The sequence below is a fragment of the Rattus norvegicus genome, chromosome 4, assembly GCF_021556685.1.
Source record: "Rattus norvegicus strain SHRSP/BbbUtx chromosome 4, alternate assembly SHRSP_T2T, whole genome shotgun sequence".
NCBI classification, from domain to species: Eukaryota; Metazoa; Chordata; class Mammalia; order Rodentia; family Muridae; genus Rattus; species Rattus norvegicus.
In genome coordinates this window covers 81,101,596-81,107,601 of record NC_141537.1, presented here as the reverse complement: position 1 = coordinate 81,107,601, position 6,006 = coordinate 81,101,596, and the positions used below count along the sequence as shown (strand labels likewise).

Here is a 6,006-nt window from a genome sequence, read left to right as displayed (position 1 = left end):
AATCAGAGACTTAGATGACAAAAGGTCAGCCGTGTGGAGGAGCAAAAGCCTTCAGAAAGAAAAGAGACATCCTATTTATAAGTGCTGTAGAGTGACTGGGCTGATGGCTTCAAAACCAGCATGTCCTGGCCTACCTCAGCTTCGCCATACTGAGGGTCTGAACTTGGGCAGATTATCCATCTCTTTTGCTTTGACTGAACTTTGAACTTTAGTTAGTCAGGCTTGGGAGTTAGAGCTATGATTATGGCCAACATTGCAGGGATTAAATCACACTGTTAGATTTTTGTCATTCTGCTGTCCTTGCTTGATTTGTGTCATTTTTCATTTTGTTCATCCACAGAGGCAGTCTGCAGTCCTCAGAGGTATTTTGTCTTCCCTCATTTCTGTACTCTAGTAACACAGAAACAAGCATCACTAGAGAAGGAAACCATGGACTGGAAGCTCTTGTAAGTATGTACACTATCAAATCACACACAACAATATGCCAAAATCGTGATGCCCAGCCAGGGTCTTTCCAAGAATGCCATGCTGGCTGAGAGATAATGGCTCGCCCCTCAGGAGCAGGTGCAGGCTGGCCCAGCAGCAGACTAATGAACAAAAACCATGTCATCATCCTGATGGGCACAGAAAAGTCTTCCAAAAAGTTCGACATTCAAGATAAGAACTCTGAAAATTAGGAATATACTAGCCTTCTTCAACCAAAGAAAGGTTATTTGTAAAATAAAACAAAACAAATAAACAAAACAAAAAACCCAAATAGGCAAACAAAGAGATGGTGAGGGACTGAAAGATTCCTCTAAAGGTTGGGTTGCCTCTTGCCCGCTTATTGACTGAAATTGTGAAACAAACAAACAGCAAGTAACTATATACATATACATGCACAGACGCCCACACGCACGTGTGTGTGTGTGTGTGTGTGTGTGTGTGTGTGTTGATGAAGAGGAGAGAAAATCTTTCTACTTGCATAAATGAGATCCCAAAGAATATATCCGAGTATTCCTGGACCTAAAATTAGATTTAGCAACATGACAGGGTACCAGAACAACATAGGAAGGGTTAGGGTTAGGGTTAGGGTTAGGGTTAGGGTTAGGGTTAGGGGTTAGGGGTTAGGGGTTAGGGTTAGGGTTAGGGTTAGGGTTAGGGTTAGGGATAGGGGTAGGGGTAGGGGTAGGGATAGGGGTAGGGTTGGTTAGGATTTGGAAGCCAATTATGCTCCAGTGGCAGAGCCAGGATTCTCACTGTGGGAGAGAGAAGCTACAGACAGGCGAGGCAGAGGTTGCCAGAAGAGCTGTGTGGTGCTGGGTTAGACTCACAAATATCTCATCGCTTGTCTCTCGGTATGTCTACGCCGGAGCAGGTACCAAGTGAGTAGCTGTTGGTTTGTTAGTGTGAGCACACACACCCCAGCTCTGCCTCCTAGGATGGTCTGGCAGCGGTAGGGCACCTGAGAAACCAACACACCATTTTAGTTTTAAGACACTATTCTCCAAAAAAGGAAACAAAGTGTTCTTGGAAAAATGGCTAATTCTAGGGCTGGCACGGTGAAACTGTAAGATGAGCTTCAAGCATCCTGTACCTCTTCCGATGCCAAAATGGTTAAGAAAGAGGGAAAAGGCGTGGGCTGGGTAAGGAAGGGCTGGGACGCTTTGAAAGGGCACAGGATTCAACCTGAAATAGTTTCCGAAGGTCAACTCTGGAAAATCTGAGCAAAAATAAGTAATAATAGTACTGGATCATTAACCAAAGGATAAAATAATTACCAACAAATTCATACAGATATAAATACAAGATTGAATGCATAAGTCCATGGAGGAGAATGGAGGGGAAGAGTCAGCAATTCCCCACAGAAGAATTTCAATCACAGCATAGAAGGTGGGAAAAATAGAAACTCCTCACCATTGGAACCGCATGGTGATGATTCCTGCAGGCACAGCTCCTGGAGTCAGACTGAAATAGTAGGAGAAATGTTAAACAGAAAGCAGACATTTGCCTAACCTCAGAGCATCTTCCCTTAAGACATTTAATGCTTCTGTGATTTTAGCGTGAGACTACAGATTCTTCTGATACATGTCTCTGAGAATTCGAGTTGAACTGATCTCTCTTGAAGAAAAAGCTGGACTTAGTAAATTTCTTCTAATAAAAGAAGAGAAATTTTGTATTTTCCTTGAAGAAATAGGTACGTTTGTTGAATGATAAAGGTTCAACTTCACCAGGAGCGAGACTTAGAGTGATCATGTGCTCCCGAAACACAGGAAGCATTGTGAACGTCTGTAGCTCAGTCTGGATCTAGCATTACACAGCTCTAGAAGGACAGACATTCTACAACCTGGCCAGCAGTTTCCAAATATGTCAAGGTTATGAAACACTAGGAAATTCAGGGGACTGTCATAGAATAGAAGACAGCATGTAGACAATCCAGTCCTGCCGAGGGCCATAGAGTCCAGGGTGACATCTGGTAAGGAGAAGGTCAGGGAGATCCCAGTAGAACCTGTAGTTTTGGTTAGCAATGCTATATCAACACTAATTTCATGTGCGAGGATTGTGCCATGGATATCCACCACAGGAATGTGAGGAGAGCTGTGTGAACGTTAGTGGGGGACCTCACTGTACTCTCTAGGAATTAACTTTTACACATGAAGCCGTTCTGTTCTGTTCTGTTCTGTTCTGTTCTGTTCTGTTCTGTTCTGTTCTGTTCTGTTCTGTTCTGTTCTGAGCAGGTTCTTACACAGCCCAGGTTGGCCTTGAACTATCCTTGCCTCTACTCTGCCTCCAGGGAGCAGGGATTTCAGGTGAGTTGCCCTGCGGCATGAAAGCAAGCTTTTTTCCTCGGGTTTTTATGTGGTTCTGGCCTGCATATCCAGGAGCGGTGAAGAACGATTCTGATTTCTTACTGCCTCCTCGGGATACAAACTGACATCGAAGGAGCAGGACTGATCTTCTCTGGTTTGGGGCAAAGACCAATCACAGAGGCAGGGCCAGGCTGTCTCCTGCAGAGGTACCTGCATGTTGGGAGTGGGGTCATGTGTGTGTGTGTGTGTGTGTGTGTGTGTGTGTGTGTGTGTGTGTGTGTGTGTGTTGAAACAAAGGGTGAATACCCTTAGCCAAAAGTTCTGGCCACCCCCCAAAGACACCACTTCCTCTCCCTGTGCCTGAGTACTCGGGCTGACCTTTTCAGTTCTCAGTGTGTCAAACTTTTGCCAAAGGCTGGATCTTGGCCTCTCACTCTCATTAAACAAATGGAGTGAAGACCATTGGCTTCCAAATGTGCTCTCTGCCGTTTGAAGCTCCTAGAGACTCTATGCCGGCATAAATCAAAGGAGAGGAAGCTTATTCATTTGGCTCGTCAGAAAAGCCCTACTGTCATCTTGTCACATCCAGGAGGTTGCTCTTTTAATAGCTTTATTCTTCTCCTGTTAAGAGAAGGAATTGTTCCCGAGCACTCATTCCATACTGTATATTAGCCATTTCATTTTTCACGGAGGGGGGGGAGGATGCCTTTCTACACATGATTAATATTGAAGTTGAATACCAGAGGAGCCGACCATGTGCTGGCCTTGGGCCATCCATCAGCAATTTCACATCTGTAACTGTGCCGAAACGGTTCCCAGCTAACATCATGAACAAATCATGGCTGCTCCACGGAGCAGTTTATGGACCTTGTGTGACTAGAGCAGGCACACTCCCCAGGGACGTGAAATCAGGGATGATCTAATGCAAGGAAATGCACACGTGACAAGAAGATCCACAGATCTCTGTCATTAAAAATTCCCTGTTAGAATCTGGCCGATGGAGAGCCAAAGTCTGGCCCCGTCCTTAGTGACCAAGAAGAGAAGAAGTGTGGCTCATGTTTTTGAGAAAGAGGAGTCAAATACCCCAAGGGCATAAACGCTTTTCATTTGGGTTCCCCCCGTGTGTCAAAACTGTGATTGGGTGAAATCCTCACTGTGCGTCCAGGCTCAGACTGTCCTAGAACCAAGTGTCTGGTACCCAGATGGCCTGTGCTGCCCTTGTTTCTGGATGTACCATCTAACCTCTCTGGCTTCCTGTTTCCTGCAGGATAAAATGTCCCCTGCACATGGATGTCCTGACACTGCTTGGAAAGGTGCCAACAGATGAGCTTCTCCCCAGGTCATCTAGGTCCCCCACTCCCAGCATGTACTTCAGTTTCAACCATCCTCTTTCCTCTGCAGAAAGAACATGGCGTCTCAGGTGGGGTTAACTGATCAAGACAGCCAGACTTTGCTGAAAGTTTAGTTGAAGGGCAGGTCCTTCCAGGGGAACATGAAGCACTTTATAAATTGCCTTCAAAAACAGCCCTGAATCCTTCAGTCAGTTTTAAGGGAACTGTTTACCACTGCATATGGTAGGCATTATTTGGAGTAATAAACCCTCTGAGAATCTGAACATTCATGGGCCAACAGATGGGTCAACCTGCTTTGCAATTTAACAAAGTAATTTATTTCAATCACCGGGACAGGGCCTGGGAAGATTACTAATTCAGTTCACAAGCAAAAGCAGAGAAGACCACTCCATTGCCGAATCGTGCGGCTATTATGGAAATGCACACCTGTTCAACTGGGTTTGGGGCCGTCTCCATCTCGATTAGTGTTTCCGCTTCTTCGAAGGTATGGACTAAATTGCCGTGGTTCCTTCTGCTGAAACTCGTGTTCTAATTGGTGTCAGGATGAGACAAAGATCTCACTGAAAATTTATACCACAGCGTAGGTAAAGGGAAGATCATCAGAGTCAGCTTTGAGAAGCCTCGCAGGTGTGCCAAGAGTGTATTCTTAGAATAATTGGGCAACATGCCCTTTCTCCTTGAAGCAATCTTTCCAGGACTTAATGAGAAAAGAAAGAAAGGATGGTTCTTCCTCCATCTTCAAACTTACTTAAACCTCCCACATCTTCCCTTCCTTTCTCTCCACACAAGCTCAGGCCAGGGCCAAAGGCACGGGGGTTTGAAATGGCCTCAGAGAGTATCTCTGGTGAATTTCTTCCTTCAAAAGGGGAGCACACAATGCATAAAATAACAGCAGTGGCAGTTTCCTGAATGTCCACTGCCTGCTTGCCCTGGACTTCAACACCAAGCTGGACAGAGTTTCCCTGATAATCAGGAGGCTTTGCATAAAAGATGGCACCTGGTTTGCATTTCAGAGCCGCCATATGCGATGCTAATGGTACAAGGTTGTTTTGTTGCCTTTTTTTTAAAAAAAGGAAGATAGTTTTTTTCCTTCTATAAAGTCTTTCTCAGCTTTGATGTCTATAGTGATTACTTCAATATAGACAAGTAGGCTTTTTTCCCCCTCATGGTGCTTTCCAGACTATGTATTGCTAAAATAAATCCTCCAGAAGGAGATCAGAGCTACTGGGTTCCAATTAAACTGAAAGGGAGTTGGTGAGTGATGGGAGGATCTCATTGTTCAGTGGAGAGATTAATGCAGTCGGAGATGAATGAAGATATGGTGGGACCCCTGTCCCGAGTTTTGGAAGATATTATTGATTTTTTAAATGTCTCTATGTATATGAGACCAATGAATACTTATCTCAGTAGGACAGAGAAATGGGGGATGGTATTTCCTAAATTTATGTTTACCAAATTTTCAACATCTACATGAATTCAAAGGTTATATACTTGCCTTTGGGCTGCTCATTATGCAGTAATAAAAGATCCGGGACTGAGTGGTTTATAAGGAGTGGAACTTTGTCACAGTTTTGAGGCCGTAGTGTGAGATCAGCATGCTAGCAGGTGACGTTCCCAGGGACGTTCTGCTCTCTGCTTCAATATGATGCCCCTGCATGGAAGGAACGCTGTTCTCATGTGATGGAAGGAAAGACCCTTCATTCATGAGGGTAGAATCCTAGTGGATTCTCTAATTGTCTTCCCCAAATTCCCTTCTATTAATACGACCCTGAGTCCTGAACACATGAACATTGAAGGTCATTCAGATAACGGTCTTTCAAGAGAGACACTGGGAAAAAAAAACCCAGTGTGAGCAACTTAAAAAT

General features: G+C 44.6%; 1 long non-coding RNA gene across 1 annotated transcript; it reads left to right on the top strand.

Annotated features, from left to right (window-relative positions):
- The first annotated feature begins 340 nt into the window (after nucleotides 1–340).
- Nucleotides 341–5,358, top strand: LOC147994848 (uncharacterized). Its single transcript, XR_015686005.1, has 3 exons — nucleotides 341–446; nucleotides 2,862–2,995; nucleotides 4,057–5,358. It is a non-coding gene; the product is annotated as an uncharacterized LOC147994848 (long non-coding RNA).
- The last annotated feature ends 648 nt before the right edge of the window (nucleotides 5,359–6,006 follow it).